Source organism: Cornus florida, unplaced genomic scaffold (genome assembly GCF_030987335.1).
Source record: "Cornus florida cultivar Cherokee Brave unplaced genomic scaffold, ASM3098733v1 CherokeeBrave_3.0.0_Hap2_Chr03, whole genome shotgun sequence".
In the NCBI taxonomy this organism is placed as follows: domain Eukaryota; kingdom Viridiplantae; phylum Streptophyta; class Magnoliopsida; order Cornales; family Cornaceae; genus Cornus; species Cornus florida.
The window spans coordinates 79,244,509-79,268,113 of record NW_026775573.1 but is presented as its reverse complement, the minus strand read 5'-3'; positions in this window follow the sequence as shown (position 1 = coordinate 79,268,113).

Below are 23,605 nucleotides of genomic sequence, written 5' to 3'. Positions count from 1 at the left end.
GACTTCGAGTGCTCTTAAATGGGGCAGTGGGCTCGGTTGGCTTGGGTGAGAGAGCTTGGGCAATGGCGAGCACTCGAAGCTTGGCTTCGAGTGCTCTAGAATTTGGCAGAGAGGGTTTGGTTTGGTGTTTGGTTGAGGGTTGCAGGGAGATGGTGCTGGATGGTGGGAGATGAGTGAAGATGGAGGTGCATGCATGCATGGGGCTTGCATGCATGCATGTAGGTCTGCATGGTGGCTGAGAGGTGAGGTGGTTTGGGTTGAGGGTGGATGCTGAGAAGAGAGAAGTGAAGGTGGCCGAGAGGAGGTTGTTTGCATAGGTTAGTTGAGAAGTGGGTTCGTTGATGGTTGGCAGAGTGTGGGTTTGTGGTTTGCATGGTTTGGTTTGATGCTGAAGTTGCATGCATGCATGTCTTGGGGATGGGTTGTGGGTTGTGATGGCCAAGAGTGGAAGGATAGTTGGTTTGTATGGTGAGGTAGCCGAGAGACAGAGTGTTGTGTGGGGTTTGCATGGTGGACTCAGCATGGTGGGTTGGTGGAGAGGTTTTGAGGTGGCCGAGTGGTGGAGGTTGGCTGCGTGGGTTTTCATGTATGGGCATGCAGGGTTGATGGGCATGCATGAAGTGAGGAAGTGGGTGGGTTGTGAGATGCAGAGGAGGTATGTATTGGTGTATGCAAGGGGTTGGGTTGGGTTTGCATGCAAGATGGTCATGCAGGAGGGGCTGCATGGGAAGGGAAGTTGATGGTTTGGGTTGAGGTTTTGGATAGCAGGTCGTGGAGTTGGTTTGGTTGGTGCCGAAGTGGGGTAAAGGTTGAGATGTTGTGCAATGCTGTGGAGGTTGTGAGTTGGTGTGGTGGTTGCATGGTTGTTTAGAGAGAGAGAGAGATGGTGGGTGAAGTCATGCTTGGGGGTGTGGTTTGGTGTTGATGTGTCATGCATGGTGATTCATGGTGCATGGTTTATGGTTGTGCTATGGAGAGAGAGGCTGAGAGGGATGGTTGGCTGGTTGGTGTGAGCTTGCATGGTGGAGTTCGAGCACTCTAAATAGGCTTGGTGAGTGCTCGAACTAAGAGCAGTGAGTTGGGTGTTGGGTGTAAGCAATGTCGAGCACTCTAAATGGTATTGCGAGTGCTCAAATTGAGATCAGTAGGTTCAGTGGTTTAATGCATGGACCGCGAGCACTCCAAATTGGAGCTTAGATTGCTCGAAATGAAGCCAGAGAGTTCGAGGAAAAATGCAAGGAAGCTCAAGCACTCCAAATTGGAGTTTGAGTGCTCGAAAGTGGGTCGATAGGCTCAGAATGTTGTGGTTTAAAAGAGGTTGTGCTTGAGCTTGATCTTGAAACCATGGAACCATCGATGAGCTTGCAGGGATGGAAGATGAGTGCATGGAACCATCCATCCATGAATTGAAGCTTGCAAGGATGGACTTGCAGGGATGGTAGATGAGTGCATGGATGAGCCTGCATGGATGGATGGTAATTGCATGGATTGGCATGGCTGGTGCAATGCCTGTGAGTTGCAGCCAATTTGAATGCAAGGAGCTTGCATGAGGATTTAAGCAACATTGACTGAGCTTATGCACTCCAAAAATGAGGATTTAAGCAACATGGACACCTATGCATGCAATGCAGCAAGTTGTGAAGGCCTGCAAGGATGCTGATGGATTGTGCCACGGTTTCAAAATGTTTCTATGCATGCAAATGTAGTGCCATACAATATTGAAGTTGGATCACGTGATGAAAGTTGAATGCATGAACTCATGAAAGAATGCATGAATGCAATACAGGCAAGCATGCATGCAACATTGTAACCTATAGATTGATCATTCTTATGCATGCATGATAAAATAAATAAAAATAATAATAAATAAATAAATAAATAAAATAAAATAAAATAAACATAAAAATAAAAATAATAACAAAATAAAGTAAGATAAAATAAAATTAAATTAAATACTTCAATGAATGAAATCCCCCTCCTTTTTTTTCTTTTTTTTTTTTTTTTTAAACTTTGCAATTTCTAATGCATGGAAAAATTGCCAACTTTCAGAACATCACACAAAGCATGGGTGGATGTGAGAAAATTTTTAAACCTTTGCAACATCACACAATGCATGAATGAAATTTCCGGATAAAATTTTAAACTTGCAAATTCATTCCATTCCAATGCATGGGAAATTTTGAAAGTTTTGTTTTGAAACCTTACAATTTTTTAACTTTTTAATCATCTCAAATGCATGAAGAATTTTGAGAAAATTTTCAGACTTTTCATTAAAAATGAGAAAATATGCACATGAGTCGCATTTGAAAAATCTAATGAAATTGCTAGAAAGCGATGGAGACTTCCGGGAATGAAAATTAGAGTTGAGAAGGTCTAAGAAAAATCAAATTTTGGCTTTTCTAAACCGTTTCCTAGAAAATTTGCAAGGCACGAGCAATTTCAAAGAGAAGGAAGCTTGGAAATTGAAAGAATTGCTTCCCTTGAGTTGCTAAATTTAATGTCGATAGCTAGACAAAGCTAGAGCAGGCACTAATCCTCAGAAATTGGATCCGTCAAGAGGACTTCCTCAACTCTTTGGGTTAGGATTGTGCCGTCAAAGCAAGGCTTAAGCCGTTGGCCATTTACCTTGAAGAGTGATCCACTTGCAGGATCACGAAGTTCGATTGCTCCATGAGGAAAGACGGTAGTGACAATGTATGGATCATCCCATCTTGACCGGAGTTTACCGGGAAAGAGTTTCAAGCGGGAATTGAAAAGCCAAACCTTTTGTCCAGGGGCAAAAGACTTCTTGACGATGTGTTTGTCATGAAAAGCTTTAGTCTTTGCCTTGTAGATTTTTGCGCTTTCATACTCGTCATTACGCAATTCCTCAAGTTCATTTAATTGCAACGCACGATTAGAGCCGGCTTGTTTGAGATCAAAATTGAACCTTTTTATGGCCCAATAAGCATGGTGCTCTAATTCTACTGGGAGATGACATGCTTTGCCAAAGACAAGTCGATATGGTGACATGCCAATGGGTGTCTTATAAGCTGTCCGGTAAGCCCAAAGCGCATCGTTTAGCCTTAATGACCAATCTTTGTGGTCCGGTCTAACCGTTTTTTCCAAAATGTGCTTAATCTCCCGGTTAGAAATCTCTACTTGACCACTCGTTTGAGGGTGGTAAGGTGTAGCAACCTTATGAATGACGGAATACTTAGCAAGGACGGATTTTAGATAACGATTTCGGAAATGAGATCCGCCATCACTAATGATTGCTCGGGGCGTACCAAAATGACTAAAGATGTGAGACTGAATGAAATGGATCACGACTTTATGATCATCGGTTTTGGTAGCCTCAGCTTCAACCCATTTAGACACATAATCCACCGCTACAAGGATGTACTCATAGCCATAAGAAGATGGAAATGGTCCCATGAAGTCAATCCCCCATACATCAAAAATTTCAACAATTAAAATGTTGGTGAGGGGCAACATGTCTCTTCGGGACATGGATCCAAGTTTTCGACATCGTTCACACGATTTGCAAAAATTGTATGCATCCCGAAACAAGGTAGGCCAAAAGAATCCGCTTTAAAGAACTTTGTTAGCGGTCTTTTTGGCACTGAAATGGCCTCCACAAGCAAGAGTATGGCAAAAATTTAGAATGCTTGTGGCCTCGGTTTCAAGAATGCATCACCGGATGATTTGGTCCGGGCAATACTTGAATAGTTCCGGATCTTCCCAAAAGAAATGCTTGACTTGGGAGAAAAACCGGTCCCTCTCTTGTTTGGACCAATGAGCTGGAATTTTGCCAACCGCAAGATAATTGATAATATCCGCAAACCATGGAAGAGTAGAATGTGAAACTTGAAGAAGTTGCTCATCCGGAAAGGAATCACGGATGGCTGTGAATTCTGAAGATTTCTCAATAAGTAAGCGAGAGAGATAATCGGCGACAACATTGTCGGTCCCTTTTTTGTCTCGGATTTCATTGTCAAACTCTTGAAGTAAGAGGATCCATCGAATTAAATGGGGTTTTGTCTCTTTTTTCGCTAACAAATGCCTAAGAGCGGCATGATCCGAAAAGACGATAACCTTGGAGCCAAGAAGATAAGAGCAAAATTTATCCAAGGCGTACACCACAGCTAGCAATTCTTTTTCAGTGGTGATGTAGTTCAATTGGGCATCGCAGAGAGTTTTGCTAGCATAATAAATGACATGCGGAAGTTTATCGACACGTTGGCCCAAAACCGCCCCTAATGCATAGTCGGATGCATCACACATGATCTTAAAGGGAAGAGACCAATTAGGGGGTTTCATGATTGGGGCGGATGAGAGGAGAGTACGAAGTTTGATGAAAGCTTCCATGCAAGTGTCATCAAAATTGAACAGAACATCCTTGGCTAAGAGATTACACAAGGGCCGTGAGATTTTGCTAAAATCTTTGATGAAGCGACGATAGAATCCGGCATGGCCAAGAAAAGAATGAATTTGACGGACGGAATTTGGAGGAGGAAGATTAGAGATCAACTCAACTTTTGCCTTGTCTACCTCGATTCCCCGTTTAGAAATGACATGTCCTAAAACAATGCCTTCTTAGACCATGAAGTGGCTTTTCTCCCAACTTAGAATGAGATTCGTCTCTTTGCATCTTTGGAGCACAAGAGATAAATTTTTGAGACACGAGTCAAAGGAGGAGCCAAATACGGAAAAATCATCCATGAAAACTTCCAAGAACTTTTCAACCATATCGGAGAATATGGACATCATGCACCTTTGGAATGTTGCCGGCGCATTACATAGACCAAAAGGCATACGTTGATAGGCAAAAGTACCAAAGGGACATGTGAATGTTGTTTTCTCTTGATCTTGGGGGGCGATTGCCACTTGGTTATAGCCGGAATAACCATCAAGAAAACAATAGAAGCTTTGGCTGGCTAACCTTTCTAGGATTTGATCTATGAATGGAAGTGGAAAATGATCCTTCCTAGTTGACGAATTGAGTTTCCGGTAATCAATGCACACACGCATCTAGCAATTTGATCACCTCTTTCATGACCACTTCCTTCATATTTGGATTTAACAGGCACTGGACCTCTCTAGTAGGCTTTGTGTCATCCTCCATATGAATGCGGTGCATATAAATGGAGGGGTCAATTCCTTTCAAATCTGCCACTGTCCAACCAATAGCTTCTTTATGCTCTTGGAGCACCGCTAAAAGGTTGGTCTCTTGGTCTTTTTGAAGGTCCGAGGCAATGATGACCGGAAGGGTTTGCTTTGGACCAAGGAACACATACTTGAGATGGGCCGGGAGCGGCTTAAGCTCAAGTTGTGGCGGAGATAGCAATGATGGGACCGGAGGAGTGGTGGAAAGTTGGGGAAGTGGTTCTTTTGGAATTTTCCAAGGAGGTACATCCATGATAGCATTAATATCAAGCAAGGAATTGACTTCTTGAATGGCTTGATCAACATCAAAGTTTGAAAAGTCAAAATGGGACATGCAAGTTTCAAGAGGATCTTTGCTTAGAATGAAGGGGAGAGATTCTTCGACCACTTCATCAATGACATCCACAAGAAAACAATCATCCTCATTGGAGGGATGTTGAGTTGCATGAAAGATGTGGAGTTTGACTTGCATGTTTCCAAAAGCAATGTCCATCACCCCAGTTCGGCAATTAATTGATGCATTAGCCGTGGCTAAAAATGGCCTACCAAGGATCACGGGAATGTGCTTTTTTGGGTCATGGACCGGTTCTGTATCAAGAACCACAAAGCCTACTGGGAAGTAGAATTTGTCCACTTTGATGATAACATCCTCAAGAATGCCTTGTGGATGCTTGACCGATCTATCGGCAAGTTGCAAAACCACAGAAGTCGGCTTAAGATCTCCCAAACCAAGTTGAAGGTAGATTGAATATGGAATTAAATTCACACTAGCTCCTAAGTCAAGGAGGGCCTTCTCGATTTTGCTGTCACCAATGACGCAAGAGATTGTGGGGTCACCCGGATCCTTATACTTCGGAGGAGTGCTGTGCTGAATGATAGCACTAACATTTTCAGTCAACCTCACTTTTTTTGGCAAATGATTTTTAGAAGTGCGCTTTTGAGTGCACAAATCTTTGAGAAATTTTGCATAGGGAGGGATTTGCTTAATAGCATCCAAGAGGGGCAAGTTAATCTTCACTTGCTTGAAAACTTCCCACATGTCTTGAATTTTACAATTCTTGTTCCCAAAATGTGTCGACTCTTGAAGATGTTGAGGAAACGGAGCTTTTGGCTCATAAGTAGTTTCCACATTTGGGGTGACATGTGTGGGATTTCCGTGAATGGTATTTGGACAAGAATTTGGATTTGAAGAGCTTGGATTTGGATTTTCCAAAGGAGGGTTTTTCTCACTTGTGTCTCCATCAACCTTGTTGTCAACCACTTTACCACTCCGGAGGGTGGTGATAGCTTGAACTTGTTCATGAGTCGGCCCACTCGGAGGAGGGGTTTCATCAATCACATGCATTCCTCTAGGATTTTCAAAAGGTTGAGAGGGAAGCTTGCCCTTGTCCTTTTGAAGCAATTGATTCACCGAGTTAGCTATTTGGCCCACTTGATTTTCGAGATTAGCTATGGATTGAGTATGAGAGTGAACCATTTGGAGAGTAGGTTGCAAGGATGTCAAGAGTTGCTTGTTGGCATCCATTATTTGCTTATTTAATGATTCCATCATTTGCTTGTTTGCAGCTACTATCTCGTCAGTTGGACACACAGGAGGTTGGTTGGAGACATTTGGATTGTAAGGAGGATGGTAGCTTGAAGAGGCTTGGAAAGGTCTACCTTGATATTGAGAAGAGGGCTGATTTTGCCGCCCTTGGTTTTGGAATTGGGAATTTTGTGGGGCTTGTTGCCGCCACGAGAAATTCGGATGATCTCGCCAACCCGGATTGTAGGTGTTGGAATATGGATTGTTCCTGGGCCGCGAGAACATGGCATTAGCTTGCTCTTGGTTGGGATTAGGAAATTGCTCCGGTGTGGGGCAATCTTCCGAGAGATGGAATGGACTAGTACATGAAGCACAAACTGAACTTACTGAATTTTGAGACAATGAAGGAGGAAGATGTGGTGCCATCAATTGGTAGAATTTATGAGCGATGGCATCCACTTGAGATGATTCCTCCCTTATTGATTTTGGTTGACAAGAGTTGGTGTTCTTTGCAATGGTTGAGGTCGGAGCCCTATGAGAATTATGTTGAAGTGAATTTTCGCTTAAATTCTCGAGTAGGGTCCAAGCCTCATCCGCATTCTTGGACATGAACATACCACCACAAGAAGAATCAACCATGAATCTATGGGTTTTGGTCAAGCCAGCATAGAAAGCTTGCACTAATTGCCATTTTGGGATCAAATGATGAGGACATTTCCGAAGAAGATCTTGTAGCCTTTCCCAAGTCTCATAGAGTTGTTCTCCATCAACTTGAGAAAAGCTTAGAATGGAACACCTCATTTGGTTGGTTTTACTCACTGGATAATACTTCTTAAGGAATTCTTGTTGCAATTGAGCCCAAGAAGTAATAGAATTGGGAGCGAGGGAGTTCAACCAATATTTTGCCTTATCCTTTAGGGAGAATGGGAAAAGATGGAGATGGAGTGCATTGTCCGGAAAACCTCTCAACCGGATGGTCGAACAGATTTCAAGGAACTCATCAAGATGCTTATATGGATCTTCATTATTAAAGCCATGAAATGATGGAAGCATTTGGATGGTGCTTAATTTAATCTCATATTGAGCTGCATAGGTGTTTGGCATTACTATGCAAGAAGGAGAAGCATAGGTGGTAGGGATGAAATGATCTCTAAGAGTCATTGGTTCTACATTAGGAATTTCAGCCCTTTCATTCCCCGAATTTCCTACGTTATCCCCCATTGTATTGAATTCAGTTTCAAGATCCCTTGTAAGAGTGGGTTCCCTAAGGTTCCGTCTAAGAGTTCTTTCAAGTGAATTTATATCAATAGGCGAGTTAAGTGTGGGTAGAGAGAGTGACCTACGGCCAAACATCAACAACAAAGCATATATTCAACAACACAATTCATCATCAATACTCCGCATACGATGTTCCCTTTCTCCTTAATTATCAAGACAGAAAATAAATGGCCACGACAAGGACCGAAGCTTGTACACGAAATTAAACAAGATAATAGCCTCTACAAGGGCTTCACAACTACATTAACTACTTCTAAAATTAACACATGTACTGTATCTACAAGTTGAAACTAGAAGTCAAGAGACTTACCTGGGGTCCTCTAGACTTACAATTTGCTAGCGTTCCCACGGCGGTTCAAGTCCCTAGAATCTTACAACACGAAAATGGTTAAACCACACGAAAAATATGCACAAAACACAATATGCATAATCAAACTAAATTTAACCCTAGAAATTTGGTCGCTAAACCGTATGCAAGTCCCCGGCAACGGCGCCAAAAAATGATCAGTTGGACAATCATACATCAACCTTCGCAATAGCACGAATCACTATTGGTCGGATAAGTCGAACCACTGGGACTGTACTAGTCCATGGCGACCTAAGTGTCTAGAATCGTTCTTAGAATGATAAGGGGTAATAAGGGTTTGTTTGTTTGTCACTGAAACTACGAATTCAGAATGCATAAAACGATAAATTGAAGGAGATTAAAAGGAGTGAAACTTAGGTGGAGAGGACTAGGGAAATGAATCCACCACACACCTCATAAACATGCTAGCTTGCAATTAACTTGGGGAACTACTTATGTAAATGACCATAATATATAGAGATGTATGATAACTACACTATCTTCAAGAAGTTCATACAATCAGAGCTAAGTATAAACCATCTAAGTATAATCCCCTAGGAATGGCCTATCAAATCCCTTACTTTGTATGGTAAATGTACATGTAATCAAAGACTAAGTATAATCCACCCACGGTTGGTATGAACCATCTACCTAACTACATTAAACTAGGGGTGTAGTATGGTTCATCGTTCTTAAGAATGGACTATCAAAACCTTCACAAGACATGCCAAGAAAACCATTTCATATTCTCATCTCCATTCTCACTATGAAGATATAAGCCCTATAATCATGGAAACATACAATCTAAGACAAGATGATACATTTAACACAATCATTTATTGAATTGAAGAACATTTACAACATATATAAGTCTCTAGAATATGAAAAGTTCACAAATACACTTCATTCCCCAAATTAAAACAAGATTATAGCATGCTTACAAAGGAGGCTTCATCACCTCCCTAGATGGAGGTTTAGTTACCCATTGATGCACTAGAGGAAGGAGGAAGCAAAGCCTTGACCTCTATTTTCGAGCTCCTACTGTAGCACTCAAGAACACCCTCTTCCTTGCTCTCTTCTCTCTCCTCTATCTTGCTAGAATATAGGATGATGATATTGTGTGGTCCTCCCTTTCTCTTATCAAGCTCAAGTCAACGCTCTCTCTCCTACAAGGAACACCTCCAACCACTTCATAAAGAAGGAAGATGGCATTGAGGAAACCAATGTGCAAGTGGCTGAAATTGAGCCATTTCCGAGTGCAATCTGCCAGAATTTCGAGCACTCGAAGGGTGGTCTCGAGCACTCTAAATTAGTGTAATGTGCAACATGCTCTTCTTGCTTAACACTGACCTACTTTGGTAAAATGGCTATAACTTTGTACCCCAAACTCCGAATGATGATCTGTTTGAAGATTTGGAGAGCTGATTCAGTGCTTTAAAAACTTTATGTTTTTATGAAGACCTAATTCTCAGGTCTGGTTGGTCGAAAATGGGGAGAAAGGCAGTACTTCATGTTGGGAAACGTGCAAATTTTTAAAACTTTTTGAGGGATTTGCAATCATAGATCTTGATTCATTACATGGAGATAAGTTTTATGCAAAGATAAATAAAAGATGATGCATAATTTAATAAACAGATTGAATACTCACATCAAAGGTCTGAGTAAACCTTTTGAACTTTGCTCTAAAGTGAATGTTCTCACTTATTGTAGATCCCTTTCGCAAGATCCTTTCTCCTTCTTTTTGATTATTATCTTCCCTTTAGGAATCACCAATATGCCTTGATGAATGACCTTGAAATCTAGGCTGGTAGTAGCCTCCTTTAGAAGAGAAACAAAACCCTAAAATCTAGAGAGAGAAAGTGTATTCCTTTTTTTCTTGTTCTCCAAGTCACACCTAAAATATACATGAACTCATGTATATATAGGCAAAATAAAAATAAGAATAAGGAAACAATAAATCATTCTCCATCTCTAATTCAACTTTCTCAATCCTAACATGACTCCAATATCAACTTGGGCTATTGGTGAGAATCCTTTTGGGCTTACTATTTTCTTGGCTCTTATAAATTAATAATTGGTCCGGTCCATTAAACCATGGACCCAATTCAATTAATTCATAAATTAATTTCTACTCCACTAAAAGAAATCAATTGCACTCCAATTAAATAGTAAATAACCTCTAAGTCAATGTTGCACTTTGACCCCTCTATGCTTAATTATTTATCGGATAATTAAAGCCATCAATCCGACAACATAATTAATATAATTATTTTGTTACCTTTGATTATTTCCGGCTCGATCACAATAAAATATTTATTTGACAAAAAATAATAATTTATTAAATAAATATATATATATAAAACATTTGTCTAAAACATACGAAGGCCTTCGAATTTAATTTGTGATCAACCATAATCAAAACAAAATAAATACAAATAGCACTGATGCAAATATTGAGAATATAGACCTCTAATTATTAATTACATAACTACCCAAAGTATCGATCCAAGGATCCCGAGGTATCCGCCGAACAAATCAAAGTAATTATTAATTAATAAAAGAGTCTATACTTCTCTCATGCTTGAGAGTCAAAAGCCATGACTGTGATAGAGCGCAATTGCATACGACAGCTCTCGCAATATATCTCAATCTATCGTGGACTCGGTTTAAGTCTTAACTAATTAAATGTCCATCCATAATTACCGACTTTAAACCATTTATGATTACTAATTTATATCATAGTATTAATTGCCATTACATACATATATAAAAATATTTTGTAATCAAGCGGACACCATCAATTCCATAAAGAATCGAAAAATAATACATTCCATTCACCAATTGTATAATGCTTTAATAATAATATCCAGACAAGAAACCATGACTTTTACAATCCAAAATTAGAATTTGCTATGCTAGGGCACACATATCCTAACAGCTCCCACTTGCACTTATAGCCAATTCAAATCACATCTAACTCCCATGTTCTCCATATGACGATCAAACATCTTGATCGGTAAAGCCTTTGTGAATGGATCAGCAAGGTTATGTTCCGATGCAATCTTGGCCACAAGTATATCTCCTCGCTTTACTATATCACGGACCACATGATGTTTCCTCTGAATGTGTCTTGTTCCTTTATGAAATTTTGGGTCCTTGGTTTGGGCTATAGCTGTACTATTATCACAATGAAGCGTCATAGGCCGATCTATATGCTCCACAACCTCCAGTTCAATTAGAAAGTTTCTCAACCAAACAGCTTCTTTTGCTGCCTCAGAGGCTGCAATGTATTCTGCTTCCATGGTTGAGTCAGCAGTACAACCCTGCTTGACACTCTTCCAACTAACTGCCCCTCCATTGAACTTAAACACATATCCAGATGTAGATCTCCTGGCATCTGGATCTGATTAAAAATCAGAATCCGTATATCCGACTGGAACCAGATCATCACCTCCATAAATGAGCATTAGATTCTTAGTTCTTCTAAGGTATTTTAAGATATTCTTCATAGCTGACCAATGATCAAGTCCAGGATTGGACTGATATCTACTGACAATCCCTACCGAGTAGCAGATGTCCGGTCTGGTACAGACCGTGGCATACATGAGACTACCAACTGCCGAAGCGTATGGTATCCGCCTCATTTGCTCAATTTCCTTATCAGTCTTGGGAGACTGGTCATTAGAAAGAGCCAACCCATGTCTAAATGGCAAAAACCCTTTCTTAGAGTTTTCCATTCCAAACCTGATCAGATCTTTGTCAATGTAAGACTCTTGAGACAAGCCTATTTTCTTTTTAACCCGATCTCGCATAAGCTTGATCCCACGAATATAGCTTGCTTCTCCAAGATCTTTCATCTCAAATTTATTGAACAACCACCTTTTAACTAATGACAATGCTTCTACATCATTACCAATGAGCAAGATGTCATCAACATATAAAACGAGAATCATGATGACATTACCCTATTTTTTCTTGTAAACGCAAGGTTCAAACACGTTTTGTTCAAAGCCAAATAATTTGACTGCCTGATCAAAACAAATGTTCCATGTGCGTGAAGCTTGCTTAAGTCTATAAATAGACCTATTCAACTTACATACACAGTCCTCACGACCTTTAACCACGAAACCATCCGGTTGCCTCATGTAGATGTCTTGTTCAAGATGGCCATTTAAAAATGCCGTCTTAACATCCATCTGCCATATTTCATAGTCATAATAAGCACTAATGGCCAAAAGAATGCGAATAGATTTAAGCATTGCAACTGGTGAGAATGTATCCTCATAATCAATACCTTCACGTTAAGTGAAGCCTTTGGCAACCAGTCTAGCTTTGAATGTCTCAACATTCCCATCCATTCCTCTCTTTCGTTTGTAGATCCACTTACAACCAATGGGCTGAACCCCACTAGGAAGTTCTACAACATCCCAGACTTTGTTAGAATACATCGATTCCAACTCTGATTTCACGGCATCTTTCCAACGATTCGCATCTATATCGGTCAACGCTTCCGCATAGCTTACTGGGTCCGACTCATGCTTATCGGGGACGGCCTCATAGACCTCACCCAAAAGTGTGAGTTTTTCGGGTTGGATGATAGTCCTCCCACTACACCGAAGGACCGGTGCAGGAATCGATGTACTAGATGATGGTAATTCAACAGGGACTTCTTGTGTCTCATCATTCTCAGTATTTATATTAGGTGTGTCCACTGGGGGTATCTCTGACGTGCCAACCATCTCCTCTAACACTATCTGGCTACTAGGTTTGTGATTCATAATATAATCCTCCTCCAGGTAAACAGCATGAGTGCTGACAATAACCTTATTGTCCCTGGGATCATAAAATAATCCACCTCTAGTGCCCTTAGGATAGCCAACAAATAAGCATGCATCTGATCTTGCTTCCAACTTGTCTGCCTGTTTCTTTCGCACGTGTGCTGGACACCCCCATATATGCATGTGATTTAAACTAGGTTTACGTCCAAACCACAGCTCATATGGCGTTCCTGAAACAGCCTTGGATGGAACACAGTTCAAAATATACATCGCTGATTCTAAGGCTAATCCCCAAAATGATAGAGGTAATGTAGCAAAACTCATCATAGATCTAACCATGTTAAGTAAAGTTCTGTTTCTCCTTTCTGCCACTCCATTATGTTGAGGGTAGTCAGGTGCGGATAACTAGCGCACAATACCCTCATTGACCATATGATCTTTGAACTCCCCCAAGAGGTATTCACCTCCTCGATCAGATCGAAGTGTTTTGATAAGTTTACCTAATTTACGCTCCACTTCCGCTTGAAACTCACGGAATTTTCCATAAGCTTCTGACTTGTGTCGCATTAGGTAAATATATCCAAAACGTGAATAATCATCAATGAAAGTGATGAAGTACTCAAATCCTCCTCTCGCTTGGGTGTTCATGGGACCACACACGTCTGTGTGCACCAACTCTAATTGTTCTTTGGCTCTTTCTCCTTTGGCTGAGTAAGCCCTTTGAGTCATCTTTCCTTCAATACAGGATTCACAAGTTGGCATAGGCTCCTCTGCCTCACCAGGTAATAAACCTTCTTTAACCAACCTTTGAATCCTATTTTGATTGATGTGACCCAATCGTAGATGCCAATGATACAATGAGTTTGGAGAAACTGCTTTTCTTTTAACATTCAATCTAGATGAAGTTGAATTTAATTCATAATTTTGCATTTGATATGAGCTAGGAGTTAAAACATATAGATTATCTTTCAATGCACCAGAAGTTATAACACAACCATTTAATTTAATTAAAACATTTTTTCCAAAAGTAAAAATATAATTTTTGCAAACCAACGAAGAAACTGAAATTAAATTGTGCCTAACATTTGGCGCATAAAGACAATCTTCTAAAATAAGACTCCTCCCACTGTCAAACTGCATATGAACCACTCCCACTGCTTTAGCTTCCACCTTGGCATTAGATCCCATATGCAAGTATATCTCTCCTTCATTGAGGCTTCTGGACTCCTGGAATCCCTGCAATGAATTGCAAACATGATTAGTGGCTCCAGAATCTATGCACCAGGAATCTATAGATTCAACCACATTACATGCCTCAACAATGAATATACCTTTTCCTTTGCCTTGTGTGCGAAGTATTGGGCAGTTAGGTTTCCAGTGACCCGGTTGACCATAATGGAAGCAGTTTCCTTCGCCTTCAACCCGCACTTTCTTCTTTCCCTTATCCTTTTGGATTACTTTGTTTGGCACAACCACAGTTTTGGCACCATCCTTCTTCTTTTTCTTGCCCCTCCTCTTGGGCCTAGAAGTGGATGGTCCAGCAGACTGAGTGTAGTTGATAGATGCACCCTTGCTTTTGTTTATCCCTTCAAAGGTTACCAACTCATTCAATAGTTCAGCGAGTGTGTACTCAAGCTTATTCATGTAATAATTAACCCTAAAAGAGTTAAATGAGTCTGGCAATGAAGCGATAATCATGTCAACCTGAAGTTCACCATCCAAGTTGCATCCAAGGATCTCCAGTTCGTTTAAAAAACCAATCATTTTTAAAGCATGTTCCCGAACTGAAGTACCTTGGACCATCTTAATGGTCATCAAATTTGTCATAGCATTTTGGCGTGCGCTCTTACCAATTTGCCCAAACATTTCCTTAAGGTTAAGCATAATGTCTGCAGAAGTGAGATATTGAAGATGTTGACTTTGGAGTACATTCGAGAGTGAAGCAAGAATGTAGCACCTAGTCATCTCATCTACTTTATTCCATTTCTTAAATACTTCATGCTCCTCAGGAGGATCCTCAGGCAAAGGTGGAGAAGGTCTAGGAGTAGTAAGCACATAATTCAACCCCTCATATGTGAGTACAATATCTAGTTGCCTTTTCCAATCGATATAATTAGGTCCAGTTAATCAATTTTCTTTTAGTATGTTTGCAAGTGGACTGAATGGACTAGTCATGATAAATATGAAAATAAAAGCATTCATACAATAAATAAAGTGAATAATAATAATCATGCAAGTATAAAACAATTAATTAATTGTGGGTCCCTTAACCACATTGCATGAAAAATCGGACAATCAATATGCCAATAACTTATCCGGTTGGCAGAATTCATTATTGCTTATTGACGAGAATAACTCATTATTTCCATATCTCTTTAGACAATGCCTTATCTAAATATGAAATAATTCCCGATTAGATTTAGCCTTTCTAAAATCACCTAGTATAGACCACTCCGTTGGGGAGCTAATACTATTGATTTTAGATTGAGTGTATAACATAATTAATGCTCCAACGGAAAAACAAATATTAAATATATTGCCATTAATAGCTTAGACTCTTTAAATCATGCGTAGGGCCTTATTTTTAAAGATCTAACTATAATGGTTATTTAATAAATATATTTTCGTGAGACAACCATTCTTGTAATCTAGACTCTTTAAATCATGCGTGGAGCCTTTTTTTAAAGATCTAATCATAATGGTTATAATTACGAAGGCCATGGGGTAATGTATAAAACCTCCCCGCTCCCACTCAATTTTTAATAATGTAAAACTAGGGTTTTCAATTCATGATTTAATGCATGCAAAACGCCTTGATTTTAATCCAATTAAATTTAGAAAATATATGGATTTTAAATGATTCACTAATATTTAATTTGAGGCAAAAAATAATTTTTAAAAATAATTTTTCTGTTTCCCAATAAATGCCATCAAATTAATTAGCAATCTAATCCAATTTATCTTCATAATTTAATTAATATAAATCAAGCCATTTAATTAAAAATCATGGATCCAATGCATGAACAATTATAACAACTATTAAATTATTCCATGCATCAAATAATAGACAGAAGCAATATAAATGGCCAATGGATTCAGCTTTTAACATTTAAAAACTATTCTTGCTGTACGGGCATCCTTCAACTGTCTGTAAACACCCATAGGAAGCTTGTACGTGTTAGGAGAAGCAAAACGCCGCTTGGAACGAGCCCGGAGGACCCCACACGCGCTGGTACGCGCCTAGGGCAAGCTGCACGCGCTCCCACGCGCCCCCACGCACTGGTACGCGCTTGGGGCGCATGGAATGCACCCTCACGCGCTCCCACGCGCCTGGGGCGCGTGGGACGCGCCTGGGGCGCGTGGGACGCGCCTCCACGCGCCTTCCCGCGCGTGGAGTGTACCAACTCCTTGGCTGGCGCGTGAGATCCACGCGCCAGCTTGTCATTGACCAGCCCACTCCTGGCGCGTGTGGAACACGCGCCAGGCTCACCAAGCCACTGCCACACCTGATCCGGGCCACCTCCGACGCCTCTTCTCGCCTCCGGCGAAGCTCCGGCCACCGGAAAAACGCCGAAAAAATTCCAAAAAATCCGGAAAAATCCCAGAAAATTAAATTAAGCCTCAAAAAATTCCCGAAAAATTCGGAAAAATTCCAGAAAATTACTGAAGCATAATTTAACCCTTTCGGACCCTCTTGAAGCTTCATAGCATCCTTTGATGAATATTACATGGCTTTAATAAATACTTACAATTTGAAATACAATGGAAAAAATTAAATTACATCATTGAATTTTCAAACGGCTAAAACAAAGCCTTAATTACATTCATCCAAAAATAAAATTACATTCTATATACCTATAAGCTTCATCCATGGCCCAAACACACATCATCATCCATTCACAATTATACATACATCAACATGTATTAATATATATCAACATAATAAATCATACATCAACATATATCAATAATTTTATATATGTATATATAATTTGGATCCATGAATATGATTTTTATAAACACATGTTCTCTAGTAATGAATCAAACCATGTGCTCTGATACCACTGTTGGGAAACGTGCAAATTTTTAAAACTTTTTGAGGGATTTGCAATCATAGATCTTGATTCATTATATGGAGACAAGTTTTATGCAAAGATAAATAAAAGATGATGCATAATTCAATAAACAGATTGAATACTCACATCAAAGGTCTGAGTAAACCTTTTGAACTTTCCTCTAAAGTGAATGTTCTCACTTATTGTAGATCCCTTTACCAAGATCCTTTCTCCTTCTTTTTTATTATTATCTTCCCTTTAGGAATCACCAATATGCCTTGATGAATGACCTTGGAATCTAGGTTGGTGGTAGCCTCCTTTAGAAGAGAAACAAAACCCTAAAATCTAGAGAGAGAAAGTGTATTCCTTTTTTTCTTGTTCTCCAAGTCACACCTAAAATATACATGAACTCATGTATATATAGGCAAAATAAAAATAAGAATAGGGAAACAATAAATCGTTCTCCATCTCTAATTCAACTTTCTCAATCCTAACATGACTCCAATATCAACTTAGGCTATTGGTGAGAATCCTTTTGGGCTTACTATTTTCTTGGCTCTTATAAATTAATAATTGGTCCGGTCCATTAAACCATGGACCCAATTCAACTAATTCATAAATTAATTTCTACTCCACTAAAAGAAATTAATTGCACTCCAATTAAATAGTAAATAACCTCTAAGTCAATGTTGCACTTTGACCCCTCTATGCTTAATTATTTATCGGATAATTAAAGCCATCAATCCGACAACATAATTAATATAATTATTTTGTTACCTTTGATTATTTCCGGCTCGATCACAATAAAATATTTATTTGACAAAAAATAATAATTTATTAAATAAATATATATATATAAAATATTTGTCTAAAACATACGAAGGCCTTCGAATTTAATTTGTGATCAACCATAATCAAAACAAAATAAATACAAATAGCACTGATGCAAATATTGAGAATATAGACCTCTAATTATTAATTACATAACTACCCAAAGTGTCGATCCAAGGGTCCCGAGGTATCCGCCGAACAAATCAAAGTAATTATTAATTAATAAAAGAGTCTATACTTCTCTCATGCTTGAGAGTCAAAAGCCATGACTGTGATAGAGAGCAATTGCATACGACAGCTCTCGCAATATATCTCAATCTATCGTGGACTCGGTTTAAGTTTTAACTAATTAAATATCCATCCATAATTACCGACTTTAAACCATTTATGAGTACTAATTTATATCATAGTATTAATTGCCATTACATACATATATAAAAATATTTTGTAATCAAGCGGGCACTATCAATTCCATAAAGAATCGAAAAATAATACATTCCATTCACCAATTGTATAATGCTTTAATAATAATATCCAGACAAGAAACCATGACTTTTACAATCCAAAATTAGAATTTGCTATGCTAGGGCACACATATCCTAACACTTCAGTGCTGCCAGGCAATTCTGCGCACCTCTGTTAAGAAGACCATAACTCTCTGCTCCGAACTCCGAATGATGAACTGCTTGAAGATTTGGAAATCTGATTGAGAGCTCTAAATCTTTCATGTTATGGTGGAAGTTCAGTTCTTGATTTTGCTAGGTCGAAAATGGCGACAAAAGTCAGGTTCTACTGCTGCCAGAAATTCAGAATTGGCACCCTTTTTGTTCAAAATTCCACAAGGCATCATTTTTGCTTCCTTTTTGCACTTTAACCTAAAAATGCACAAAAACATGCAAATGGAGTTAATCTACATAAAATAATCAATTAATGGACTTTGTTAATGTAATTTAGGGTGCTTGAATATACAGTATTCAGTGCTTATCATATATTGATACATTTAACTGTGATTGACTCCATTTATCAGGTACATCCCAGTGACTTTAGTGAGAGAGAGTGCTGCCCAAATTTTTCAGAGCCACCCTTTTTCCTCTCTCCTTAGTTCATTTCTTATCCCATTTACACTTGCATGTCCACTGTGCACTGTAATTATCCCTTTTGTTATCTGATGAGTTTTATCCAAGTGCCAACTTTTCAGGACTGCAGTCAATTCCAAGTTTGGGAGGGTTGTACCACCCACTTTGGATATTTGCGTCCCGGCCATTCTTTGCCTTAGTTACACAGGTATACTCTTTCCTTTTGTTCTCTTTACACATTGAGGACACTGTGCCATTTATGTTTGGGGGTAATAGGTGTTAATTGCAATATTTGCTTTTAATTCAAAATTTTAAGCATGACTTATGTATTTGAGGGATTTTCTATGATTGGTCTATAACTAGCTATGATTTTATCTTTTGAGGACTATATTGCTTAAAATTTAAAAATTGCTTGACTTGAGAGTCCAATACTCCTTGTATGCCTTGTGGATGCCATTTAGGAGTAAATTTTTCAAAAAATTAATATCTTGCTTTCACTTGTAATCCACATCATCCTGATTTTGTGATTGTTTTGAGATTCATTCTAGGATCCTGCACTAGCACAAGTGCACACTAGCATTCATTTGTGTGGTACATGCTTTGTTCATTTTGATAAAGGTGGATAACAAACCCTTTTCACTAAGTAGCCGGGATTCTAGCCTCATCAAGCACTGAATTTCTCGCGCCGAAAGGTGGAGGGCCCAAACTCTAGGTTAATAATTGAATGCTACAAATAAAAAATAAAATAAAAAAATAAAATAAAATAAAATGTTGCCAAAGCAATAAAAAAGTGAGGACTTCTCCCAAAAGGTGAGAAGTAGGAAATGATTAGATGGATGTTGTTTTGATTTGTAGCCTAGTTGATTTGAGTTTGTAAGTCCTTAGGGGTATTTCAACACCTAGTGCCCTAAAACCGTTTGGTTTGGGAGTCATTAACCTAACGCTCGACCTCATGGATCACTAGAAAGCTTAATAGATCAACACATTGTACTATGCTTCCATCTTTGATCCTTAGGGATAGAGGGAAAAAAATAAAAAATAAATAAATTAATCGAGTGAAAAGAATAAATGCACCTAGAACAATAAAGCTTTAATAAAAGGTCCACTCTTTGTCTTGATGATCGGTACTAGATTTGTGTGCTAGTTTGAGGGTACGGATGTGATCATTTCTTTAGTTGGCTTAGATAGCAACATATTTGATGTCGGTCTACTCAAAAAAGGATTCTAGAGTTGTTTTAATTTGCATGATCATTTTCTTTATGTGTGGAGGACCATACTTGCTTGCTTGGTGTTGAGATTTTAGGAGATTGCTTAGAAACGGTTGGAAATTGCATACTTGAGGTAGTTTTCTCCCAATGCTTGTTTGCAATATTGGTGCCCCTTTTGTGATAATGAGCTTAATGTTTGTGGGTATCATTTTTGGAAACCCTCACGAGACTTCACTTGTCTACTAGGGGTAACCTAGGGGTTTAATAGGCTTGTTGCATGCACTAAATGCAATCGTGTTCCCTACAAAAGTGGTGTTATCCATTTATTGCTTTCTAGTTCATAGTTGTATAGTCGTTCATTTCATTCCTTTACTTTGTAGTTCATTGCTAGGGACTACCAATATTTAAGTTTGGGGGTGTGATGAGTGCTGGAAAGTGCGAAATTAAACCCCTTAAGTTTAGGTATTCTAGGACCTTTATCTATCTTATTTTTCCGTCTTAGACTAATTTCGTGTTATTGCCCTTTTTAGGTACTTATCACAAAAATAAGTTAATTTCGCCAAATAAGAGCTTAAAAGAAGCAATTTCAAGCTAAATGGAAGAAAGGAGCAAAGTGGAAGCAAAGTGTGGAAAAGTAGCATCTTCGATCGATCTCAACATTCATTCGATCGATCAGAGCAACATCGATCGGGACACTTCAAGATGGATCCAAGCCCTTGCCCTTATCTGAAAGATTCCACCATATTCGATCGATCCAACTTATCTTCGATCGATTGAAAATATTCGATCTTATCCACACCTACCACCCCACCTACCACTCTTGTCTCTTTTCCAAAATATCCCAAAATATCTCAGAGATTTGTCTTTATTCAAAAAGACGCCGCTAAGGATGATCGATCTCTACAGTATTCGATGGATCTCAACAATGTTTGATCGATCTCAACACAATTCGATTGATCAAACCTTCTCAAGTCCTAATTAGAACAAAGTCCAGCTCATTAAAAGTTGGCTTATGGTGCAATCATTGCAAGGCTAGTGCACGAATCCAGACCATTGCGTGTGACATTTGAGCCTCTTATATAAGGATTTTGAGCCATTTTTACACATAGCTTGGAAGATTGAGCATATCTTCAAGACACATATCACATCTCATATCTTGGAGAGGAGGCTAGAGACTAGAGACCTTTTTACACATCTCTGGGAGTTCTTCAATTCTTCTAGGGTTTCCATCAAGAAGGAGGTCATGCCTACCATGGAGATAGCCCTTGAGGGTCGGATGACAACTTCAATGAGTGGCTAGACATCTACTTGGGGCTAGAGTAGCCCCAAAGTTTGCTTCCTAGACTTAGTGTTTTGTATATTTTTGGAGATTTGCTTGTAATAAATGTTTTGATCTTGAATTTATATACATATCTTGTGGTTTCTACTTGACGTGTATGGATTAATGTTTTCAATTGATTATCTACTTCTAACCATATGTCTATGTATGCTAGAATGGATGATTCACGTGCTTTTCTCTAGATTTAGTGGAGTTTATGCATGTCTATGTGTATGGATGAAGTTAATCTAGAGATGGTCAAAATATAGTGCTTAATTGAACACTCTTACAATTTATTTGATGGTTCACACTTGTTTCTTGATGGATTGTGCCACACCTTTAGCTTACTTAGTTTAATTTCCATGTCTTTAGTGTAGATGTAGTGTAATTGTTTTAGTTTCATAGATAGGTGGACAATCTCTTCTTCTTCCTCGGTGTTCCATACTTATGAATACAAAGTGTGTATGCTTCTAGATAGTTGTGTGTGCATAAATTGTGGTTTCATTGAATGGATTTTGGCCTCATTTGATAGGTTATGCTTTCCATTTGAATTGGCTAGACAATCTATACTTATCTGCCATCGATGCCTAGTTTCAATTAATGTCAGACACACACACAAGTTACAATTCAATTTCCCCCATTGATATACAATTGCAAGTGTCTAGTGAAGTTAGGCTTAGTGGTGAGCTTTAGTACCCTAAGTCCTCTCCTCTATATCTTTTTACCTACATTCTAAATTGTTTCCTTTTACTTGCTTTAATTTAAATTGCATTGTAGTTTAATCAACCAAACAAACCATCTTTTGATCATTTGACCTACTAACCATATACATTGTTTCCATTGCAAGCATGCCTACAATCCCTTGGGACGATCCCTACTCACCCTAGCTATATTTTTAGTTAGAGATAGTAGTGACTTTTATAAATTTATAACTTGGCCACATTGCACACTCACACTCTTAGTGCATCTTTCAACGTTGGTGCCCGCGACACGCACCATAATGCAAGACAATGATATCCTATATCATGCTAAGTCCAATTCCTTGATTTAAGCATAGAAACAATTTCAAAGACATAGTTAAATCCATGGAACAAGTAGATAAAATTTAATTAACTAAAATAATTAAATTCTCTACATTTCAAATCAATCCTAAATAATCTCAAATTAATATATGTTAAGGGACATAGCATAGTCCATATTTATCACATCAAATATCGAATCAAGGGATTAAACACTTAAACTAAAATTAATTAAACTCATTAATTCATTTTTTATAGATTTCCAAATAACTCCAAATGTCATCAATTTTACATAGGTTGAAGAACATACCAAGGTCTATTTTAATATCACATTATAAGTTGATTTCATGCTTATTACTACTATATGAATTAATCTTTCACAAAAGATAAATATTAAATAAAATTTGCATTTCTTATTCAAATGCTCCCAATTTAATATATGTTGATATACATACACCTTCATGAGAATTAAATCTTAAACATAGAAAATAATTAAATTAAATTCTAAAACTTGAACAAAGGCATGCTTACAAGTTGTATACGCTTATATAACAATCAATACAACATTAATATAAACCTAAGACATCCCCTACCTCAATTTGAGATGAAAATCTCAAATCCCCACCAAAAGAAAAGTACTCTGAATTCGACGATACTTCGGGGTTTTGTCGGGGATAACATGATGAACAAGAATCCTAAGGAAGCACTATCAAAATCACAACTTGACTTCAAACTCGTACTCAAAATTTGGCCAAAAATGGGTTCTAATAAGGGGGAAAGGTAGAGTACGACGAGGCCTACGATAAATGTTAAGGCCAAATACTTTCTACCAAGGAAATCAAGTGGAGGAGAAGAAGAAAAGGTGGCAGCCCAAGGAGCTCCCATGCCTGCCGGCCAAAGAGGGAGGAAGATGATGGAAAAAGTGACTTTTCTCTTTAAGACATTTTATTTATAGGAATGCCCTAAAAGTGCCCCGCCAGGTCCGAAAAACTGGAATTTGAGCAAAAGCTCTCAAACATCAAA